At 40.0% G+C, this 24,866-nt stretch overlaps 1 non-coding gene across 1 annotated transcript; it reads left to right on the top strand.

The window, feature by feature from the left end:
* Positions 1–201: 201 nt before the first annotated feature.
* On the top strand, positions 202–308 carry LOC127124916 (small nucleolar RNA R71). The gene has a single exon (XR_007804392.1). It is a non-coding gene; the product is annotated as a small nucleolar RNA R71 (small nucleolar RNA).
* Positions 309–24,866: the final 24,558 nt, after the last annotated feature.

The following is a 24,866-nucleotide window of genomic DNA, read 5'->3' as shown; positions in this document are numbered from 1 at the left end:
ATGCCACTTTTCGTTTGAGGTTTTTCTACCATTGTTCGGTCGCTTCCCCACTGATAATGGTTTTGGGCCATGCTCTCGATAAGTTGATAAGCATCGGCATAAGGTTTATCCATAAGCGCACCACCTGCGGCGGCGTCTATTGTTAACCTTGTGTTGTATAAGAGACCATTATAGAAGGTATGAATTACTAACCAGTCCTCTAAACCATGGTGTGGACAAAGTCTCATCATATCTTTGTATCTTTCCCATGCTTCGAAAAGAGACTCGTTATCTTTCTGTTTAAATCCATTTATCTGGGCTCTCAACATAGCTGTTTTGCTTGGAGGAAATATCAGGCAAGAAAGACTTTCTTTAACTCATTCCATGTGGTGACCGAGTTGGAAGGAAGAGACTGAAGCCATCTTCTAGCTTTATCTCTTAACGAGAAGGGAAAAAGACGAAGTCGAATCGCCTCTGAAGTGACACCATTAGCTTTAACAGTATCAGCGTATTGGACAAATACGGATAAATGAAGGTTTGGATCCTCGGTAGGATTTCCAGAGAATTGATTCTGTTGCACTGCTTGTAACAGCGAAGGTTTAAGTTCGAAGTTGTTTGCTTCGATTGCGGGTGGAGCAATACTCGAATGCGGCTCATCTTGCGATGGAGCGGCGTAATCTCGAAGAGCACGAGCTGGTTCTGCCATCTCGGGTATCGGCGAAGGAAGAAGATTTTTGAGGTCGGGCACTTCGATAGGAGGGAGATTGTTTGCAGCACGATATTCTCGAATTCGTCGTAAGACTCGGAGATATAGTTCAATGTCGTTGATTCATAAGTAAAACGGCTCGCCTTGTGAGCGAATGTATGGCATACAAATCAACGAAAGAAAGAAATAAAAATTGCCTTAGTCTCTACAACGTAACAGAAGGGTTACGATATCGACTAAATAAAAGTCCCCGGCAACGGCGCCAAAAACTTGATCGCGACTGTAAAAGTCTATTGGGGTACTAACTGCAAGTGCACAGTTCTATCGCGTAGTTTTAAAAGATATCGATCCCACAGGGACTTATGAATCGATATACCGTTTTTCTAAGGTTACTTCGTAAAGCTAAGACGGATGATACTTTGATGATTAAGGGGAAAAGTAAAACTAAAATTGGATCTAATTTAAATATCAATTAAGTGGATATCGGTGTATGTAGTTCGTCGTAATTAGGGAATCAAATCTTTGTTGGTTTCTTGGTTTTTAAAATAAATCTTTTCGGTAGACACTATTGATTAAAAGTCTTATCTCAAACTCTCGCTCTGTTGAATAGACTATGACTTTATATTAACGTAGCTGTCACTTATTAGTTAAGTCCAAAATCACTTTTTGAAAACAACAGAATCTATAGAAACTCTTTTCATTAAAATAATAACCGTTTAAACACACTCGTCTCAAACTCTCGCTCTATTGACTTAGATTATATAATTAAACTTAAATGCTTAACTCTCGTCCTCACATTTAACCTTTAAAAATACTTTTTGAAAAAGATTAGAATTTAATTAAGTCTAAAAATTGCTTTCACCCTGATTTAGAATTAATGTCCAATTTACACTGTCCAGTTAAAAACTCAAACCGTCGTTCTATTGATTTTAACTTCTTTATGTCTTTTACTCTCGTACAAAAACCTTGGTATTAACTCTGTAAATTGAGACCATAAAAAGAGTGACTTTAATTTTAAATAAAATTAAACCAACTTAGTTTTGATTCCTTATTCCGCTTACTTTACATACCGATATCTAAATTAATTAGCCGGACATGCTAAACAGGTCTGAACAATTATCATGCTTAAATAAAGTCATATCAGGCAAACAATATAAATAAACAGCAATGCAGAGCATATATAAATTAAAACAATAAATTAAAGAACCTGAATAATTAATAGGAATCTTGAACACTCCACCACAGACTGGTTGGATTTGTTCTTGCAATCTTTAATCGGACAGGAAAATAAAAGCAAAGGAATAAAATACTCTGATCTAACGTAAGGTTAGATCCAGTAAAAGATACACAATACTTTCCGGTGTAAAAACTATTGTGTGAAAAATTAATTAAGTGCTCTGAAAATTGACTGGAAAAGAAAAGGAAATAAAAATTGCTAATAATAGAAAGCTGTAGAAAATTAGTGCTGTAAATGCTTGCACGGCAGAAAGGGAAGCGAGACTTAGGGTTGGATCTTTGGTCCTATTTATATTAGTCCCCCTTTTGTAACCGTTTCCAAAAGTACCTTCCGTAAGTAACTTGCACGCTTCAACGAGTCAAGCGGAGGAATAGGCTTTAACGTGCCTCTGTTACGCGTTAAAAGCCAAAAATATAGGAGTGGGGTGTGACGTTCGTCACACCATGTGTTACGCTCGTAACACAAAGTAGCAGGGCGTGACGCTCGTCACACCTTGTGTGGCGATCGTCACAGCTTCAGCGTTCCTGGCTTGTAATTGTGGGCGGGGCTTTAGTGGAATTTGCTTTCATCCTCTTTTTCACCCCCCTTTTCTTCCTTTTTCACTTGTGCTTCAAATAAGTTACCTGAGACAAATAGAAGGGAAAATACCACGTAATATCGAATAATATGAAATAAATTGAAACAAATAATAATATAATTTAATTAAATCGGGTCCAAAAATATGATATTATTTCATGTTATTAGCCGGTCAATAATAATGTAGGCAACAAACACAAGTTAGGAGTCTTGATTAGTGAACCAAGTCCCAACAACTTGCCATGCCAAAAGGAGAAGAGAATTGATCTTGTATTGGTTTAAGCCTTATGCATGATTTAAAAGACAACCTATCCTTAATGCAAAGCCATTCACTTGATCAATTGATCAAGATGAATTAGATTTGAACCAAGGAAGGTTAAATCCCTCTAATCAATACTAACTTATCAACCTTCAACTCATTGATCAAAAAGAAAAAAAGAAGAAGAAGGAGAAGAAGAAGTTGAATAAGAGAAATGGAAATGACAAAATGGTAAAAGAAATATAAATGCATTAAATGGAATATCATGTACCAATCCTCATATGTTGACCAATAACATTGAAAGTCCAGGTCAAACTATCAAAAACAGAAGTGAAATGAAGATTGGAGGTCAAGAAATGAATAAACTATTTTTGGCATTTTTTAATATTAAAAATAAACTTGAATTAAAATATTAAAGAAAGGTCAAACTTCAAAATCACTGTAAATCAACCTTGAAAGGTCCAAGTGATTTATCCTAAGTTCAACAAGGTCAAACAAAGTTTGACAAAAAATTTCAGGATTTATAAAAGTCAAAAACTATTTTTAATCAATTAAAAATGAATAAAAATAACCTAATTGAACTAAAATCTCAAATAAATCTCAAATCAATTCAAAAATTGATGAGAATATTTTTCATAGATCCATCATCATTCAAATAGGTTAGGAAAATATTTTTGCATTTTTTGAATATCAAAAACTAATTAAAATGAATTAAAAATAACCAGAAAAGAGAAAATTCACAAAAAATATCAAATGACAAAATAAAAAATATTAAAAATCAAAAATAGAAACTAAAATTTGTTTGGGAAATAATGCAATTGGTCCCATATTTTTTGGATTAAAAATGAAGAAGATATTAATTTTTGAAATAAAATGGAATTAAAGAAAATAAAAGGAAAATAAAACAGAAAATAGAAATTGGAAAAAAAGCGTGACCGTCTGATCTAAGCTCATTAATTGAGCTGGCAAATCATGAGGCCAAAAAGCGGGCGCCTATGGTGATCCACGGTCAATGCGTGCACATGTGAAACAAATAAAAGTCATAACAAGCAACGCTCCTGATTTAATCTGGAAAATAGATCACACGACCAGGATTTAAACTGGGGACAATGAAGCCACCAGAGCCACCGTCTTCTCCGGTGAGCTTCCAGATTCCGGCCAAAATGCAGAACTTCGAAAGGCAACCAAAACGTGCGATCTATACATCAATAGAAAGCTAAGATGATGTACATCATCTCTATACCATCCATTTTCCTTCTAGATCTCTATGATTTGAGAAATCAGAAGTTGAAAAATTTGGTGTTCATCATGAACTCAATGAATTGCAAAAATTAAAAGCATAAACATGATGCCTCCATTGAGAGGACTTCAGCCAACACAAAACCACAGCCAATAGGTCAAAGTATTAGGAGAATCGAAGAAAATACCAGTTGGAGTTCAAGTTTGAGTTCTGGTGATTTGAGCTTGAAACCTTGCTTGCTTTATCAAAACAGAAGTTCTATGAAGTGTATAATGAAGGTCTAGAAGCACTAGATCTATGAATACAACCAGATGTAGTTGAATTCGAGATTTGAAAATTTTAAGAGAAATGAAACTTGCTTCTTTAGTGATGGTTAGGGAATGAATTCTACAGCATTTCAGGTTGGAATTGTGTGTGAAAATGGAGGGAATGAAGCATGTATTTATAGCTGAATTGGCAAGGAAAGGGTGGAATGATCCGTGTGCATAAATTTGGATACCACTTGCATGGGCTTGCATGATCATGCACAAGGCCCAAAGGCAATGCCAAATGCAAGCTGAGTTCAAATGCCAAGGGTTTGGTCGTGTAATTTGCTCTGAATTGGCTTGTGCAACAAGGTTTCAACATGAATTCCACAATTGAACCTAATCATTCACCTCTTCGAAAATACCATTTAGAACAACCAAGCGTAGGTATATGGGTAATGGTTGGAAAGGTTTTTGTATGAGGAACAAATTTTATGTTGGTCAAAAGTCCATTTGGAATGTGGAAATTTATGAAATTTGAGTTTAAAGTGTGATGTGCAAAACATGTCAAGGCAAGGTTTCTAAAATTGGCCAAAGTTTTGATGATGAAAGCTTCAAATGAAACCACCTCCAACATCAAAGTTGTAGATATTTTCAAGACAATAAAAATGGACTTAAATTTTGCATCATTTGGAGTTTTGATGAAGAAGTTATGGGCACTTGAAGTTGGACTTTTTTTATTTTTAATGCATTTGACCCAAAAGGACCTATAATGTCTTGCATTATCACATGTATTTCCTTTGAGATTTTGAAATTTTGTCCAACATAACATTTGAATTAGACATCCTAATATTTCCAATGCATTTGATCCCACCTCAAAATCATAAAAAATGAATGAGTTATGTCCTTGGGAAGTTGACCCCAAATTAGGGTTTCAGTCAAAATGACCTATAATGTATTGGAATGGCAGATGGTTTCCCAAGCTTCAAATAAAAATTTGATGAACACGAAAGATGTTCATATTGTCCTTAGGAACATGTTTGCGTTTGGGACCATCTTCATTTTACCAACACATAAAAAGTTAGGTCTCAGTGCATTTCAAAATAGTCAGATGAATTGACTGATCAACTTCTCAAGTCCATGACTCATATCTTGATGAATTGATGATTGAGGACACTCAAATAAGTTCAAATATGCATGTAATGATGAATTAAAGAACTTCCCTTGATTGTTTTTGACCATGGGCTGAGGTTGCTTCATGAGCAAGGCATTGTGGTGCACAGATGAATTAGGGTTTCCTTGAAGAACAAGACCTCAAACCCTTTGACTTGCTTTGATCAAAATGATGAATTGCGATGCTAGGGAGTCATATTTGATGGATGAGAGCTTTGGGAATCATTACCATGCTTGCTTTCTCCTCTTCTTGACCATGTCTTTGTACCAATGATCTCCTAGAAGCTTTGGACTTTGTGATTGCTCAAGCTACAAGCAAAAGATGTTAGTGACATATTTTTATGCTTTTGGTTAGTAAATGGAATGGGAAAATCAATGATATACAATTCAAGCATGCCTGGTGATCTCAAACCACTCATAAGGAGTCCCACCCAAAGGCAAGGGAACCAAGATACTCAATGATCCTGGAGGCTATGCAATGAAGTGTTATGATGCCATAAGGGATCTTAGGGACAAAATTGGGGTCTTACAATATGGTGGAAAAATACTTTATGAAAATTCTAAAATACCTCTATGATTTGGAAATGCTTATTCAGACGCACCTCTAGTCTCACTGAAACACGCCATAATTGAGTCACACCCGATATTTTCCAAAAATTAAATTCAGAGATGCATCTTCGGACTCACTATATCAATTATTACTATTTTAACAACTCAATGAAAAATCTGGAGATGCATCTTCAGACTCGCCCTATCAATTTATTCCTATTTAAACAACTCAGTGACAAATTTGGAAGTGCATTTTCGAATTTGTGAAGCGAGAATTTGAAAACATGCCACCTTTGCATGTCAATCAATTCCAAATGTACATTTTTGAAACCGTCAAACGTGTTTTTCAATAAAATAGAACTCTGCATGATCAAATACCATTCATATTTTGTTTCAAAACCCTTACAAAAAATTCTTCCATTCTCAATCAAGATTTCCATTTCAAAATTTCAGTCTTGTGTATCATCACATCAAAAGGAGGAAAAAAAACTGAAATTCAAGGTAAATATCATTTATTTCATTCCTCGTTGCTCAGATTAATATGGTTTTTGAGATGAAAAGGTTGTGTTGCATCCAAAATTCATTTTCGGATTCAATATGAATTCCTACGGAAGTGCATTTTCGAAATTGTTCAGTGTTCATATCACTTTGTTTTTTGAATACCTTATGTTACTATTTGCATTATATATGATGCACCCTGATGTTTTCCCCAAACCTATTATGTCTACGAATGCCAAACATGTTGATGTGAATGAGATAGATGTTGGCAACCAATTTACAAATGGACAAGAGTTTGAGTTTTATGATCATACACTTCATTGGATTCGCACGGAAGTATCCACATTGGGGTTTGGTGTTGTAATCAGAAGGTCTGATAATGATTCAGATAGAAGAAGTGGGAAGTATATATCTCCTTTCCAAAAATTCAAACGAGATGACATCGACTCGAGAAAATGTGAGTGTCCTTTTAAGTAGCGTGGTTATCTTTTGGCAAATAACAATGGAGATTTAAAGTGATTTATGGTTTACATAAACATGACATGCGTGACATGTTAGCCAGATATTCCATTGCATGTCGCATTATGCCAGAAGAGAAGGAAATCATCTCGGACATGATATTGAATATGGTGCAGTCCAAAAACATACTTGCAACATTGAAACGTAAAAGACCAAAAAAATCTCAAATATTAATCAAGTGTACAATATTTGTGTCCTTAACAAAAGGACGTTAAGGGGGGGATAAAGTTGAAATGTAACAACTATTAAAGCTTCTGGATGATAAAAATCATGTATCTAGGTACCAATCGTGAGAGGATGGAGTAACCGTTCAAGATATATTTTGGACTCATCCTGATTCCATAAAGTTATTCAACATGTTTTCTATGGTGCTCATCATGGATTCAACGTATAAGACCAAAAAGTACAAGCTTCCTTTATTGGACTTGTTGGTATTACCTTAACCGAGAAGATTTATTCTGCTGAGTTTGCATTTCTGGAGAGCGAAAAAAAGGAAAATGTTACCCGAGCTTTAGAAGTGTTCCGAACAATATTGAAGGACAAAGAAGACATGCTAAAAGTCATTGTCACCGACCGCGATACCACATTGATGAATTCAGTTACAAAGGTATTTCGTACTTCATACACATTACTTTATAGGTATCACATCAGAAATATGTGAGAAGTCGAGTTAAGCCCGCGGTAGGGACCAAACAAATTAAGTTTGAAGATGAAATAATTGTCAAGGCTAGCATGATAGTGGGAAAAATAACGAATGCATAGAATGTTATAATAAATTCTTCTACAAAAGAGTTATACGTTGGTGTTGTTATACATTTCAAGAAGATGTGTGACAAATATCCATATTTGTTAAAATATGTTGAAAGTAAAATTCTAGAGCAGGTGAAGGAGAAGATTGTTTGTGCTTGAACCGATCAGGTTAGACACCTTGGAAATACAACAACTAACCAAGTTGAATTTTCCCTGAATGTGAGAAAAATACACAACAAAGAGGGGGGGGGGGATTGTGTATGTTAATATTTTCTCAACTTCTGAAAAACCAACTTCATAATCTGAACACAGAGTTAGTTTGCAGCGGAAAAATAAACAATCAAAAGCAGTAAGAAAATCAACACACATAGTTTATACTGGTTCCTCTCCTAAACTGAGAGTAATCCAGTCCCCTTGCTACACAAGACATTTTCACTATAATCAACCATGATTACAACTTTTCTAAATCAATTCAGAAAGAGACTTCACTGCTCAATCAATCCTAAAAGAGACTTTCGCTCAAGAAATCCTGCAAGAGACTTCTACTCAATCACACCTGAAAGAGACTTAAATGCTCAAGCACACAGGCAAGAGACTTCTCTGCTCAAGCAACCTTGCAAGAGACTTCCTCTACTTTAAAAAATAGTTTAGTAGAAATAATTACAACTATACTTTGATACACAATAAGAAGTATAGAGGTATTACAACAACTACAATATTTTTAAACACTGAAGATTTCTAAGATATACAAAGATAAGAAATCTTAAGAGCTTATGCAAATGAACAAATGAAGCTTTAGCTCAAAGTTTATTCTCAACGCGTTTTGTTACATTGTGTAGTAGTTATGTAAATTTCCTTCAATTCTTCAACTTCCTTTTATAGAGTTAGATAAAAGAGTCTTTGTAAAGTTGTTTGCACAAGAGAAACATTTTGAAATGCAGTAGCTCCAAGAGGGAGTCATTGGAAGACAAATCATGTTAAGATATTCAACCAGAGTGTAAAAACATAGTCCACTGCATACTAGGAATAAACCAAGCAAAGGGGCAAACTAGACAGTATTTTGACTTCTCGTCAAATTGGAGTATGCCCTCCTTCAACGATTTTTGCACCAAATCCTTGAAAAGAACACGTTGGTAAGCTTTATGACCCGAGAAATTATGGTACTTACAACCACCTCTCTTTTTCATATGTTCTAATGGGTGATTTTTTAGGCCCTGAGGCACTATAATTTGTCCATCTGTAACAAATCAAATATTTCGTCGCATTTTGTTATATCGAAAGTATAAGTGCTAGCGATAACTTTATCATTCTTGTTGGGCTCGACAGGATTTTTCCCATTCGACGGCTAGGGAGGTCCTGGTTTAAGTTCAACCATATTTAACTCGCTCTCTTTGACACATTATTCGCCTATGTCTGACGAGTAATTGTCTTTCTTTTTCAGCTTCAAGCGTTCAACTTGGAGAACCTTATCTGCCAATTGTGTCATATCCCTAAGGTATTGAGTATTTAACTTCTTCCTAATGGAATAATATAGGCCACCTGCAACCATTTCAACTAGCTCGTGTTCAGGGACTTGTGTAAAGCATCTTGCTTTAAGAAGTCTAAACTTGTTTAGATAACCGTCAATCGATTTAGCGACCTTTCACCTAACACTAGCTAACTCCTTCAAAATTATCTTTGACTGACCCATGTAAAATTGTTCATGGAACAACCTCTCCAACTGACTCCAGGTTTGGACATAGTGTGAAGGAAGTGTGGTGAACCAAGTGAATGCGTTCTTTGTAATAGAATTTGGAAAATACTTCATTTTAAATTCTCGTTATTCGCAATGTCACCAGCTTCAGTTTGGCACCTGGCGACGTGTTCGACCGTCGACTCACTAGTGTCGCTAGTGAACTTATTGAATTTGGGGACTTTTCAACCCCTGGGTAGCTCCGTTTGTCTAACATACTCTAACAAAGGGGAAATGAAGTTAGGCCCGCAGAGTCCCATGTTAAGGTTGTTTTGGACCAAGATCTATTCGACCATATTAGTTATGTTATTATACCTAGCCAAATTGTTTTGCTGAACATTCTGAAGAACCTTGTCAACATATTGGTTCCTATGAACCATCAAGGGCCTGGGATTGGCCGGACCTAATGTCGCAACCTGAAAAATACAGTGCGCGAAAAAAACAACCGGCGAAAGAAAAAGACAGAAGAGTCGCCACCGTGCGTTATTCATCCCAAAGGAGGGAAAGGAAACGCTCGAAGTAAACCTGAAAAAGGAAAGGACAAGACGGGGTCTCGCAACCAAATCTTGGGTTCGGGAGTCGGTTATGCGAAGGGAAGGTATTAGCACCCCTACGCATCCATAGTACTCTACGGGATCCACTTTTGTGGTTTTCGTCTAAAAGGGTGTGAGTTTATCTTGTGTTGTTTACCAAAAAAAAGGGTTAAATGAAAATGACTCGCGCGGATGTCGCATCCACTGCATACGTATCTCATCTGAATATGAGAATCAGAGTCTTCGTAGCTCGGCTGGCCTATGGGTTGGGGGATGTGTGCTCGCTAAGACATCGCGTCTTATGCCTACGTATCTCATCTGGAATGAGAATCAGAGCAAGCCGTAGTTCGGCTAACTACGGGGTTGTGGATTGGGTTTTGGACGAACGACGTCACTACGCAATCTACCGGATGCTCGACCTTTGGAGACTTACTCACCTGTAGTAGAAGGAGTAAACGTGTGTTATGGAGAATAAAAATCAATGAAGGGTTTGTTTGCATTGTAGGAACGCGCATGCAAAAGGGTAATGAGGATAAGACCTCATAGCTCTTAACCCTGGACAAAGGAACCTGCATAAAGTAAACACAAAAACATTGCCTCCTATCGAGGTCTTCCAGCTAGGAAAGCAGTAAAATGCGGGAAAAATGTAAAAGTACCACACGGATAAAGATCCGAAGTAACAACAATTAAAGGAACGATAAACCCTGAGATCCTTCCAAGCTAACATCATCAAAGAAAGTGGGTCAGTACAGGTAATCGGAATGAACCTCCAGGGGTTATCCCACAAATAAAGTGGGAAACCACGCAAGTTATCCCTGCAAAAGTCATGTGCCTTCACAAAAACTCAACAAAAGGGTTAGTGAAACAAGATAGGGTAACCAAGAGTTGCCCCCAAATCAAAATGTAACCACATGAATAATTCCATCAAAATTCACAAAAAGCTCACAAAAAGCAACCAAGGGTAGGAGGCCTAAACCTCTTGTCAAACACATGCATCAAAAGGGTATCAAATTCACCCATAATACCTCATACATTTAGAGCATTCAAATTAAAGGCATAAAGATGAGGGATATAGGGCAAACCTGATTGGAGAGCTTGATTGAAATTGAGTTGCACCCGTGAGGTTTACAAAACAATCTTTAGGGTTTATGTGAGGCAGAGGTGATTCTGTGCAGTTGAGTTCCCTTCAGGGTTTGGAGGCTGCTATGAACTCTGTTAGTTCTTCTCTCACTATCTTTCTCCAGTGAATCTCCCAGTGTAACTCCAAGTGTGTTTTCCTCTACTGAAACTTCAGTATTTATAGACTGATTTTCGTGGGTAGTGGGCTCAAATGAGGGAGACCCAAGTCCAAAAAAATTTGTTATATTTTATTTATTTATTTAATTAATTTTTTTTTTTAACTTTTTTTTTTTCATTTTTTTTCGTTTTTTTTTTCCAGGAAAAATGAAGGGTAAATTTTGGGGTATTACAGCTGCCCCTATTCAATCAACTGGAGACCCGGAAAGAAGATGGCAGCTGCTCTCGTACTTTCGAGGTATCAATGGATTGAATACAATAAAAGCCCAAAAATTTGCACTGAAGTGAAGTGAAGTAACAATGTCTGTCAGAATCGGCAAAGAGGTGGTCTTGAAAGAAGAATCCGTCTGGTACGGTGAGAGTCAGTCTGAATACCGAAAAAGAATGTTAACTTGGATACCAAAATAAATGGTAACACAGAAATAACCATGGCCTGAATGCCATAAGTTGCATCGACCTGTACGTCGGAAACTTCTTCGATCTGAACATCGAAAAACTAGCCTGAATGCCACAAGTTGCATCGACCTGAACGTCGGAAACTTCTTCGATCTGAACATCGGAAAATTGACCTGAATGCCACAAGTTGCATCGACCTGAACGTCGAAAACTTCTTCGATCAGAACATCGGAAAATTGGCCTGAATGCCACAAGTTGCATCGACCTGAACGTCGGAAACTTCTTCGATCTGAACATCGGAAAACTGGCCTGAACGCCACTTCGGTCTGAATACCAGAAACTGGCCTGAACGCCACTTCGATCTGAATATCGGAAATTGGCCTGAACGCCACTTCGATCTAAATATCGGAAATTGGCCTGAACGCCACTTCGATCTGAATATCGGAAATTGACCTGAATGCCACTTCGGTCTAAATACCGGAAACTGGCCTGAATGCCACTTCGGTCTGGATACCGGAAAACTGGCCTGAATGCCACTTCGGTCTGGATACCGGAAAACTGGCCTGAATGCCACTTCGGTCTGGATACCGGAAAACTTCATGTCTGTCAGCATTGGCAGAAATAGGGAATGATAATAGAGGCGGCGCATGGGCCAATGACACTTGCTGGGGATAACCAAGGTGGGTCATGAACAATCTTCAGTCTGAGTACTGGAAACAACTTCTAGCTTATCACTTGGGATACCGAGAATGTTTTATGCTTACATGCGTATGTTTGAATCTTTCAATGGCGTAATGCTCCATGAAAATGGAAATGCTACGCGATTTGGGAGGATGCAATGCAATATGATTCTACATGCAAGGATGCGAAATGCTGGGTAGAATGCCAAGCTGAGGCAAGGGGATCTACTGGGGAAATGATCACCATCTTCTGGACCCTGGCAAGGCTGTTGGAGATGCACAACGCAAAGAATTCTGTGGGGAAATGACCCGCCACACGGTGTTCTAGCAATGACGAAATACCGAGATTCTGACTGGGGAGAGAACGACACTGAACACCTGCTGTTGGGGAAAGCGATAGTGGTTCTGGCAACCACGATCTGCGAGAGATGACTCAGCAGGGGAAGCAGACACTAATACGGTACCGGGGTTCTGCTTCAAGGAAAGAAACCATGGATCTGGCATTGGGATTATCGATCTGGCCTCGAACTCTAAGGAGCAGCCACTTCTGCTGGGAAGATACAGTCTGGCACTGTCAACTCCGTTGGGGATATATAGTCTGGCACTGTCAACTCTATTGGGGAGTGTATGTCCTGAAATAAACGCTTGGGGAAGTACAGTGGTGAGAAACTGCTGGGGATTGAAGAATCCAACGCTCTGATCAGCTCTGTAGGGATAAGACACCGGATTCGTCTGTTGGCGACTTCACTGGGGAAGATATTCACGATCATCTGCAGGGGATTTTAAGGAAATGCCCCGAGGGTATCTGTTCTGAATAGACGATCCAAAGCACTTAAAATTTACAACAATTTTAAATGTTTATTAAGCATGTACCTGTAAAGCCCTTATGTGTCATGATGCAATGTTTATCAAAAATTCGGACGTCATTTTTGCAAACAAAACAGTAAAATGAAAATGAAAACAGAGATATACTGAATAACATGATTTTATTGATTGAATGGCCTCTGAATAGGCATTTACATCAGGAAGCAATCCCTGGAAAGAGGTAATCGCACAAAAGATAAAAACAGAAATTAATCTAATGGCAATGTGAAATGGATTTCTATTGGGTTCCAATTCTGCTATGACTTGCTCGTCTTCAAGATCCTCCAGATGATCAGCCTTCTGAAAAGGTGATTGGACTGTTTCCTACTTTTCGAAAATTTCCAGTCATCGACATGAGATGAGATTCAGAACTAACTCAGAACGCAGTCATTCGCTTAATCCCTAACTTTTGCCTAGATCGCCCTTTTCGGGTTTTCAATCCACCGGGATACCCATTTTTGCCTAAGTTGCCTTTTCAGGTTTTCAACTTACCGGGTGTACGATCTTTTCATTTTTAATCCCTAATTTTTGCCCGAACCTTTTCATCTTCTTGGTTCGTCGGGATGCCCATTTTTGCCTGGACTATTCTTTTTACTGTCCAGCGGGTCTATTTTATGCGAAGTATTTTTTAACTGCGTCTGAGTTCACAGGGGAAGTGAAGTTTTCACCATCCATAGTTGCAAGCATTAAGGCCCCACCATCAAAAACCTTGGTGACAATATACGGTCCATCATAGTTAGGAGTCCACTTGCCCCTGTGATCTGTCTGAGGAGGAAGGATCCTTTTCAACACTAAATCTCCGACTTGGAAACAACGAGGACGCACTTTCTGATCAAAGGCTCTCTTCATCCGACTCTGATACAACTGCCCATGACAAATGGCTGCCATTCGCTTCTCTTCGATAAGACTCAACTCATTGAACCTTGTCCGAATCCATTCGGCTTCGTCTAACTTGACATCCAACAAGACTCTTAGAGAAGGAATCTCCACTTCAACAGGTAGGACTGCTTCCATACCATACACCAGGGAGTAAGGGGTTGCCTCGGTCGATGTACGTACTGAAGTGCGGTACCCATGCAAGGCGAAATGTAGCATCTCATGCCAATCTCTGTACGTGACGACCATCTTCTGCACAATCTTCTTTATGTTCTTATTTGCCGCCTCAACAGCGCCGTTCATCTTAGGGCGGTAAGGGGAAGAATTGTGATGCTGAATATTGAAGTTCTGACACAACTCCTTCATCATTTTGTTGTTGAGATTAGAACCATTATCAGTAATGATTCTTTCGGGAATCCCATAGCGACAAATGATTTCTTTCTTGATGAAACGGGCAACCACATGTCTGGTGACATTCGCGAACGACGCTGCTTCGACCCACTTGGTGAAATAGTCGATGGCAACAAGGATGAAGCGATGCCCATTGGAAGCAGTCGGCTCAATCTTTCCAATCATGTCAATGCCCCACATAGCAAACGGCCACGGCGAAGTCATCACATTCAGAGGATTTGGCGGCACATGCACCTTATCAGCATAAATCTGGCATTTATGACACTTCCGAGTATATTTGAAGCAATCTGATTCCATGGTCATCCAATAATAACCCGCTCTCAACAATTTCTTAGCCATTGCATGTCCGCCGGCATGAGTACCAAAGGAGCCTTCATAAACTTCCTGCATTAACATGTCCGCTTCGTGTCTGTCCACGCATCTGAGCAAAACCATGTCGAAGTTCCTCTTATACAGCACATTGTCTTTGTTCAAGAAGAAACTTCCTGCCAATCTTCTCAAAGTCTTTCTGTCGTTGTTGGATACCCCTGCAGGGTACTCTCGATTCTTCAGAAAGCACTTGATATCGTGATACCAAGGCTTGTCATCGACTACCAGTTCAGCAGCAAACACATATGCGGCCCTGTCAAGGCGCATCACATCGATCCTGGGAGCATGGTTCCAACGAATTACCTTGATCATGGAGGATAGAGTAGCAAGTGCGTCTGCCATCTGGTTCTCATCACGAGGTATATGATACAATTTTACTGTTGTGAAGAAAGTCAACAGTCTTCTCGTGTAGTCTCTGTAGGGGACCAGAGTGGGCTGGAGAGTATTCCAATCACCATTCACTTGATTGATCACCAGAGTTGAATCTCCGAAGATGTCCAAAGTCTTGATTCTCAAATCAATGGCTTGCTCAATACCCAAGATACAGGCCTCGTACTCAGCTTCATTATTTGTGCACTCAAAAGTCAAATGAGCGGTGAAAGGTATGTGGTCACCTTTCGGAGTTGTAATGACAGCGCCAATTCCACTTCCTCTAGCATTGACAGCCCCATCAAACAACAAAGTCCACTTTTCGTTTGGATCAGGTCCCTCCTCAACAACTGGCTCTTCACAGTCTTTCATCTTGAGGAACATGATGTCTTCATCTGATAAATCAAACTTCATCGGCTCATAATCATCAATCGGCTGCTGAGCAAGATAGTCTGACAGAATACTCCCTTTGATGGCTTTCTGGGATGTATACTGGATATCATACTATGTTAAAATCATCTGCCAACGAGCGACCCTTCCGGTGAGAGCTGGCTTCTCGAATATGTATTTCACTGGATCCATCTTAGAAATCAACAAGGTAGTATGGTTCAACATATACTGCCTCAGTCGGCGAGCAGCCCAGGCCAAAGCACAGCAAGTTTTCTCAAGCTGCGAATATTTGATTTCACAGTCGGTAAACTTTTTGCTAAGGTAGTATATGGCACGCTCTTTTCGACCAGACTCGTCATGCTGTCCCAATACACACCCCATCGAGTTCTCAGTCACTGACAGGTACATTATCAGAGGTCTCCCAGGAACTGGAGGTACAAGGATTGGAGGTTTCTGTAGATACTCTTTTATCTTCTCGAAAGCCCTTTGACAATCTTCATTCCACCTGATAGCCTGATCTTTCCTCAGCAATTTGAAAATTGGCTCACACGTGGTTGTTAGGTGAGAGATAAACCTTGCAATGTAGTTCAACCTCCCTAAGAAACTACGGACTTGCTTCTCTGTTCTTGGCTCTGGCATTTCCTGTATTGCTTTCACTTTGTCAGGATCCACCTCAATCCCTTTTCCGCTAACAATAAAACCCAGCAATTTTCCCGATCTCACCCCGAAAGTGCACTTGTTCGGATTAAGTCTCAGTTTGAATTTCCTCAAACGCTCAAACAGTTTCTGCAAATTCACCAAATGTTCTTCTTCTGTCTGAGATTTGGCAATCATATCGTCCACATAAACCTCGATTTCATGATGAATCATATCATGGAACAGAGTCACCATAGCTCGTTGATATGTTGCTCCAGCATTTTTCAGACCAAACGGCATCACCTTGTAGCAGAAGGTGCCCCATGGGGTTATGAAAGTTGTCTTTTCCATGTCTTCTGGTGCCATCTTGATTTGGTTATAGCCAGAAAAACCATCCATGAAGGAGAATACCGAGAACTGAGCTGTATTATCCACCAAAATGTCGATGTGAGGTAATGGGAAATCATCTTTAGGGTTGGCTCTGTTTAGATCCCGGTAGTCAACACACATCCGCACCTTTCCATCCTTCTTAGGTACTGGGACGATGTTTGCAACCCATGGCGGATAATTGGTGACTGCTAGAAACCCTGCATCCAACTGCTTTTGCACTTCTTCCTTTATCTTGACGCCATCTCTGGTCTTGTTCTTCTGAGCTTCTGCTTGACCGGAGGACAACCTTCTTTGAGGGGCAAGCGGTGTACCACGATGTCTGTGTCCAGCCCAGGCATGTCCTGATAAGACCAGGCGAAGATGTCAACGTATTCTTGCAGCAATTCAATTAGCCCTTTCTTCACATTGTCTTCTAAAGCAGCCCTTATCTTGATTTCTCTCTTGGCGTCCTCGGTGCCGAGATTAATCACTTCAACAGACTCTTGATGCGGTTGAATAACCCCTTCCTCTTGTTTTAATAACCTGGTAAGCTCTTCAGGGAGTTCACAGTCTTCATCACCCTCTTCTTCAGCTTGAAAGATTGGATTTTCAAAGTCGAAACGAGCCGTAGCAGAAACGTTATCAATAGGATCCGGTGATGTGCATCTGCATGAGTGATGGTATGTGCTTATGAGTGTGAACAAGAAGTGAAAACTAAACAAAACATTGCCATTTTTTTTATTTTGAAAAACTGCAAAAATAGAAAGACAGGGAACGAAATATTTGAATGCAAAAATACGTCCTTTATTTATGATAAAAATGCAAGTGTCACATAGACGGGCCCTACAATGAGTCATTACGCCCTGGGCGGAACGTAAGACTTGGATATGCATGAATAAATAAAGAAAATTACTCTTCAAGAAGAGTGACTTGGATAATCTCTTCAGAAGACCAATTGTTGATGACTTCACCCGGGATCCTCGGACGCACCCAGTTGTCAATGTCACAATCACTATCCCCATCTTCTTCGTTGACCGCAGAGACCTGGCCATACTGAATGATGCCAGCACTGGAGAAAGTGATCGGCCCCTGAAGTGTTGTAGAAGTCAAAACTGGCTGATACCCAATCCCGAACTTATCTTCTTTCACTGGTAATTCCAATAGACGCCCCCAACCGGGAGCAGCACCTGAATCCACCACGGCCCGTGCCTGCTTAAAGGATGAGATAGAGGCACCCGCTTTAACCTCTTCCACAGACTCTTGGACAGACAAATCTTCAACCTGGAGGATACCTTTGTCGAGCAAGGCCTGGATACCCTGTTGTAGCTTCAAACAACCTCCACTCTGAGTGGCACAATCCAAACAACCCTTCCCACAACCGGGGAAAACATCGGCCTTCAGCAAGCATCCTTTGATATCCAACAATGGAGTCTTCAACTTCAACACATCCTTAATGGACTTGGCTTTTCCCTCTATCATGTTAACGTTCGCACCACCATGCTGGGGCATGGGATTGTTAACGACATTCAGAGCCGGTGCAAGGTCGATGGCCTTTGAATCTATGAGGTTTTGAACTACGTGCTTAAAAGCTTTGCAGTTCTCAATATTGTGGCCAGGTGCCCCAGAGTGGAAGCTACACCTAGCGTTGGCGTCGTAACCCACCGGAAGTCTACCAATAGGAGGAGCCAAAGTGCGCAGTTGCACAAGTTGTAGTTGTTGAAGAAAGCAACTGAGCGTACGACATTGGAAGGGTGTCGAAACGCCGGTCCATCATCCTTTGCCTCTGTTGATAAGCGGGTTTGTTACCCGGTTGCTGCTGCTGTTGATACTGAGCTGGTTGACGTTGTGATTGTTGTTGTTGTAGTGGCGCTGCAGCTGGAATGGTCACAGCCGCAACATACGGTTGCTGATGATAATTCTGAAAATTATTCCTCCGGTTATCCCTGTTCTGATAAGAAGATATGGCACTTGCATCCCCTTCTCTCCTCTTCTGTCCCTGAATGAACGGCTTCTTCACCCCTGATGAGGATCCACCTCCACTCTGGCTCTTATAGGTCTTTAGGTAATTCTCCACCCTTTCTCCAGTAGAGACCACATCAGCAAAGTTGGAAGCATTGCAACCTACCAGACGCTCCAGATAAGGTCCAGGCAGCGTATTCATGAACATGTTGGCCATTTCCTTTTCCAACATAGGAGGCTGAACACGGGAAGCTGTATCCCTCCAGCGTTTAGCGTATTCCCTGAAGCACTCATTGCTTTTAAGAGATAGATTCTGAAGTTGAGTTCTGTCCGGAGCCATGTCTGCATTATACTGATACTGCTTCACGAAAGCCTCTGCCAAATCCCTCCAGCAACGAATGTGGGCTCTGTCCAGCCTCATATACCATTCCAAGGATGCCCCAGCTAGGCTATCCTGGAAGAAGTACATAAGTAGCTTCTCGTCATCAGAGTATGCAACCATTTTACGGAAATAGGCTTGCACGTGAGTTTTGGGGCAAGAGTTGCCATGGTATTTGTCAAATATCGGGACCTTGAATTTCGGTGGTACTCTCACACCTGGGACCAGCCCCAAGTCAGCAACATCTACTCCTAGAGGATTTTGTCCTTCCACTGCTTTCAACCTCTCTTCCAATCTTCTAAACATGGGGTCCATGCCAAAGTCTTCCTGAAGCAAGGGGAACTGATCATCCTGACCATCCTGAATGGGTTGTTGATCTAGGTTGACATGCGGGATCGGGATAGGCCCCGGTCCATTGGGACCATTAGCCTCTCCAGCTGGAGGATCAGCCAACGTCTCCGGTTGAGTAATAGGGGGATCCCTTTGTACCAACAATCTAAGCTCCTGCTGTCCTTGAGCCACCCCTTGAACCAAATCCATGAATTGATTCATGCGAATCTTCATCTCGGCGAGCTCTGCTTGTAGGCTCTCCATCGCTCTCTGTTGATTCCTTCGGGTACCGTATCGGTGAATGCCTGAGTCAGCTATCCTGCTAGTGGGACACCAAACAAACTGAGAACACTGTGGCGGTACCTGTTATGCAAGACATGCGGATGACTATGCAAATGCAATGACATGTTTATCAATTCCAAAAGGCATTCTACCCCCTTGATTCCAGTCTCACATTTGATAAACAGTGTAAGAAGAAAACCCCGACTAGAATCAAGAAGAAGATTTAAACCCCCTTGAAAAGGATAAACATGTGTTAAATGATATGAATGCAAATGATGTGATGATGTGAATGCAATGCAGTGGCATGTCGATCAGGATTGCTGTATCTGCTTGAACATCTGTCGGGTTACACTGTCTGAAGAGAAAACCACTGAGGAATATAATACAAGATCAAAGCTCTGCTCCAGAAAACCGGGTTGGTTGGAGGTTAAGGTTTCCTGAATTTAGCCCGCCCCTCACTGGTAGGTTCTAAGAACAGAAGTTCGTCAACTTCAGCCCTTCATTCGCGAATAATACGTTTACCACTGAAGGTTTGGCATTATTACGGGATAAAAGACCTCCACTGACTCCCCTCAACAGGACATCCTAAAGCAAGTTCCCAGTCTCGGGGTCCTCGGATTGATCAGCGAGAATGCGCCCACCAGAGCTAACATAATCACGTCTTGGAGGAGAGGCCTCGACTGAGTTCTCGGGAAATGGTCACCAGAGTCGACGATTTCTAAAGGAACATCATGTCGTTACGGAACATCCGTAGGACATAATATATCCAAAAGAAACCTCGTCTGGGTGTGGTTCTTCACGAACGACTTAACGTAGCAACATGCCACGCAAGCCTCATGATCATCCACTCTAAAACCTGTGTGTACACTCAAGCCTGGGTAATGGGCTTATCTCTCGTAGAACATCCCATCCCAACAAACAAACAACAGCTCCAACAGATACAGCAGATGAATGCAAGCAAGTAAGTAAATAAATGTACAAAAGCATGAACACCCAATAAACAAGAAAATCACACAAGCTAGGAGGGACTCGCTTAGGGAAGATGGACCAGCAAGAGGTCAACTTCTTTTTTCCCCAGCAGAGTCGCCAGCTGTCGCAACCTGAAAAATACAGTGCGCGAAAAAAACAACCGGCGAAAGAAAAAGACAGAAGAGTCGCCACCGTGCGTTATTCATCCCAAAGGAGGGAAAGGAAACGCTCGAAGTAAACCTGAAAAAGGAAAGGACAAGACGGGGTCTCGCAACCAAATCTTGGGTTCGGGAGTCGATTATGCGAAGGGAAGGTATTAGCACCCCTACGCATCCATAGTACTCTACGGGATCCACTTTTGTGGTTTTCGTCTAAAAGGGTGTGAGTTTATCTTGTGTTGTTTACCAAAAAAAAGGGTTAAATGAAAATGACTCGCGCGGATGTCGCATCCACTGCATACGTATCTCATCTGAATATGAGAATCAGAGTCTTCGTAGCTCGGCTGACCTATGGGTTGGGGGATGTGTGCTCGCTAAGACATCGCGTCTTATGCCTACGTATCTCATCTGGAATGAGAATCAGAGAAAGCCGTAGTTCGGCTAACTACGGGGTTGTGGATTGGGTTTTGGACGAACGACGTCACTACGCAATCTACCGGATGCTCGACCTTTGGAGACTTACTCACCTGTAGTAGAAGGAGTAAACGTGTGTTATGGAGAAGAAAAATCAATGAAGGGTTTGTTTGCATTGTAGGAACGCGCATGCAAAAGGGTAATGAGGATAAGACCTCATAGCTCTTAACCCTGGACAAAGGAACCTGCATAAAGTAAACACAAAAACATTGCCTCCTATCGAGGTCTTCCAGCTAGGAAAGCAGTAAAATGCGGGAAAAATGTAAAAGTACCACACGGATAAAGATCCGAAGTAACAGCAATTAAAGGAACGATAAACCCTGAGATCCTTCCAAGCTAACATCATCAAAGAAAGTGGGTCAGTACAGGTAATCGGAATGAACCTCCAGGGGTTATCCCACAAATAAAGTGGGAAACCACGCAAGTTATCCCTGCAAAAGTCATGTGCCTTCACAAAAACTCAACAAAAGGGTTAGTGAAACAAGATAGGGTAACCAAGAGTTGCCCCCAAATCAAAATGTAACCACATGAATAATTCCATCAAAATTCACAAAAAGCTCACAAAAAGCAACCAAGGGTAGGAGGCCTAAATCTCTTGTCAAACACATGCATCAAAAGGGTATCAAATTCACCCATAATACCTCATACATTTAGAGCATTCAAATTAAAGGCATAAAGATGAGGGATATAGGGCAAACCTGATTGGAGAGTTTGATTGAAATTGAGTTGCACCCGTGAGGTTTACAAAACAATCTTTAGGGTTTATGTGAGGCAGAGGTGATTCTGTGCAGTTGAGTTCCCTTCAGGGTTTGGAGGCTGCTCTGAACTCTGTTAGTTCTTCTCTCACTATCTTTCTCCAGTGAATCTCCCAGTGTAACTCCAAGTGTGTTTTCCTCTATTGAAACTTCAGTATTTATAGACTGATTTTCGTGGGTAGTGGGCTCAAATGAGGGAGACCCAAGTCCAAAAAAATTTGTTATATTTTATTTATTTATTTAATTAATTTTTTTTTATTTATTTTTAACTTTTTTTTTTTCATTTTTTTTTTTTCATTTTTTTTTCTTTTTTTTTTCCAGGAAAAATGAAGGGTAAATTTTGGGGTATTACACCTAAGTATTCTACTTCCTCCCTATTTGGGACTGGTTCAGATTGAAATCCTTGATTTTGGCCTACATTTGCCTGGACCATCCCGTTTTAAGGCGTTTCTACCTGCCCATCATTTGATATCTGGGGAGTTGTTCGAGGAGGAATTTGGGGTGTGCCAACAAAAATTGGATAGTCGCCCTATTTGGTTTGCCAATAGTTCATAGGTTTGGTTTATATTAGTAATCAACGCGTTGAAAATGGTCCCCATCAGTTGGGTGAGAGTGTTAACCAACTCCAGGTTACTCTCGTCCATTTGTTGCCTCATAGCCATCATGGAAGTGGTATTCAACAATGGAATTGTTTGGGGAATATATTATATCCCTCCCAATCTAACCATATTATTTATGGTCGACACCGAAGTGTTTTATGGATTATACGACGACACAGTTGCCATTGCATTATCACTAAAAGTAGATATATTAGTATGTGGGCCAACCATCATCGACGTTGGCATGCCATAAGGGTAACCCCTATTGTTCATTAGCATTGAGAACCCGAACAAATGCCTTGCAACCGCATGGTTAAATAGGTTATTTCCTGCTTGTAGTGGGGGTGTTACCCCCTTGTGGTGGCACTGGTGCAACTGGCGTCGATGACACCACTAGAGAAGTTGTTCTAACACACGTTGATATAAACGTTTCTTCAACCGTCAATCTGACTGGTTGTTCTACTACATTATGGAGATTGTTTTATGCACTAGTGTTATCTATAGAGGGGAACTCCATTTTTGGTAAAGACTTTCCACTTCTTAAGCGCATGCAAAATACCTAGAATAATTCATGAACACAACACAAGTTTATGAAATAAACTTATGCTTATCTATAACAGACAAGAGTTTTAGCACATGTCCTACTGTGCGTGCCAATTTGTTTACGCTGAAATTTGGTAAACAACCCCTAGTCTCTTATTTAAAGGTTACTTACAAGATCAACTAGAGAATCATAGGACATAGTGCTAAAAAAATGTACTTTTATAGTATTGGTTGAGAAAAAGCTTATTTTGACGTGGTCAAAATGGTTGTAGAAAGATAGAAAAGAGTAACTTCGACACAAGACTAATACTAAGAAACTCTTCAAACTGTTTCTTTAACTCACCCAGTTCTGAAGCAGATATTCTGTAAGGATCCATTTACACAAGACTAATACTAGGTACTAAGTCTATGGCAAACTCAACTTCACGCTCCAACGGTAAATCACTGATATCATCTGGAAACATCTTTAGAAAATTAAACACAATTGGCAGCTCCCCAATTGCAGCTTTACCATCGATTCCCAAAGAATAAAACATCGCAAACACCTTAACCTAATCCTTCAAGAATTCTTCTACTTTTTTAGCAGATATAAACATTAACCCTCCTCCTTCTCTAGTCTCAGGGAATAACACGGTCTTGTCGAAGTAGTTGATATGAACATGGTTCAACTCCAACCAATTCATTCCTAGAATAACATCGAGTTGACTTAGAGGAAAAAAACTAAGTCAATCCCAAAATATCTATAATAAATTATCAAAGGACAATTCAAACACACAAACAGAGTAGTCACTGAACCGTTAGATAGGGCATCAATGACCATGCTACCATTCATAGCAGACACTTCAAGATTCAACCTTTTCACACACTCAACAGATATGAATGAGTGCGTTGCACCAGTGTCAATAATAGAGATCAAATAAATACTATTAATAAAACACGCATATCAAATTAATATGTTAGAACTAGTAGGTTCTGATCCTGACAAAGCAAAAACTTTTCCTCCCGTTTACGCTGAAATTTGGTAAACAACCGCTAGTCTCTTATTTAAAGGTTACTTGCAAGATCAACTAGGGAATCCTAGGATATAGTGCTAAAAAAATGTACTTTTATAGTATTGGTTGAGATTAAGCTAATTTCGACGTGGTCGAAATGGTTGTAAAGAGATAGAAAAAGAGTAACTTTGACAGTAATGGAAAAAAAACAAGATTTTTGTATGAACACAAATAAAGTGACAAAACATGTAAAATAAGGATGTAAACAAATGGGCAAAAATCATAAAAGGAATTTAAAGACTTTGCATTGAAATAAAGGTGGTGTTTCAGAATTCATTCATTCTCTCAGTAAAACTCTTTTCTCTAGCGCTGATACTTTGAGTATATGTGAGATTCTATGATGAAAGCAAATGAACACCCATAATTCTAACACTAGAAACTCTATTTATACTAATATGAAATAATTACTTCCTAACGTTCCATTCTTCAGTTTTAGCCATGTAGACTTCTACATGCATTTCGCCCCTACATTCCCTCCATGTGTCTTCAAGATAAAACTAAAAAGTAGTTACTGATTTTTGAACATAACACTTTTGTAAGCTGAGATAGTTGTCGCTTTGACGCGCTTGCCTATGTCGAAATGTTGCTGTCAAAAATATCTTCCAAGCGCATTCCAAAAACTACTAAGTCCCAATTTTCTCTATTTGAGACTTCTACAATATTCACATCATCAAATGTTTAATTGCCCTTGACTTATGCTCATGCTGCGATTTT

The sequence above is a fragment of the Lathyrus oleraceus genome, chromosome 2 (assembly GCF_024323335.1).
Source record: "Lathyrus oleraceus cultivar Zhongwan6 chromosome 2, CAAS_Psat_ZW6_1.0, whole genome shotgun sequence".
Lineage (NCBI taxonomy): Eukaryota > Viridiplantae > Streptophyta > Magnoliopsida > Fabales > Fabaceae > Lathyrus > Lathyrus oleraceus.
The sequence above is the reverse complement of the archived record's forward strand: the minus strand, read 5'-3'. Positions and strand labels throughout refer to the sequence as shown.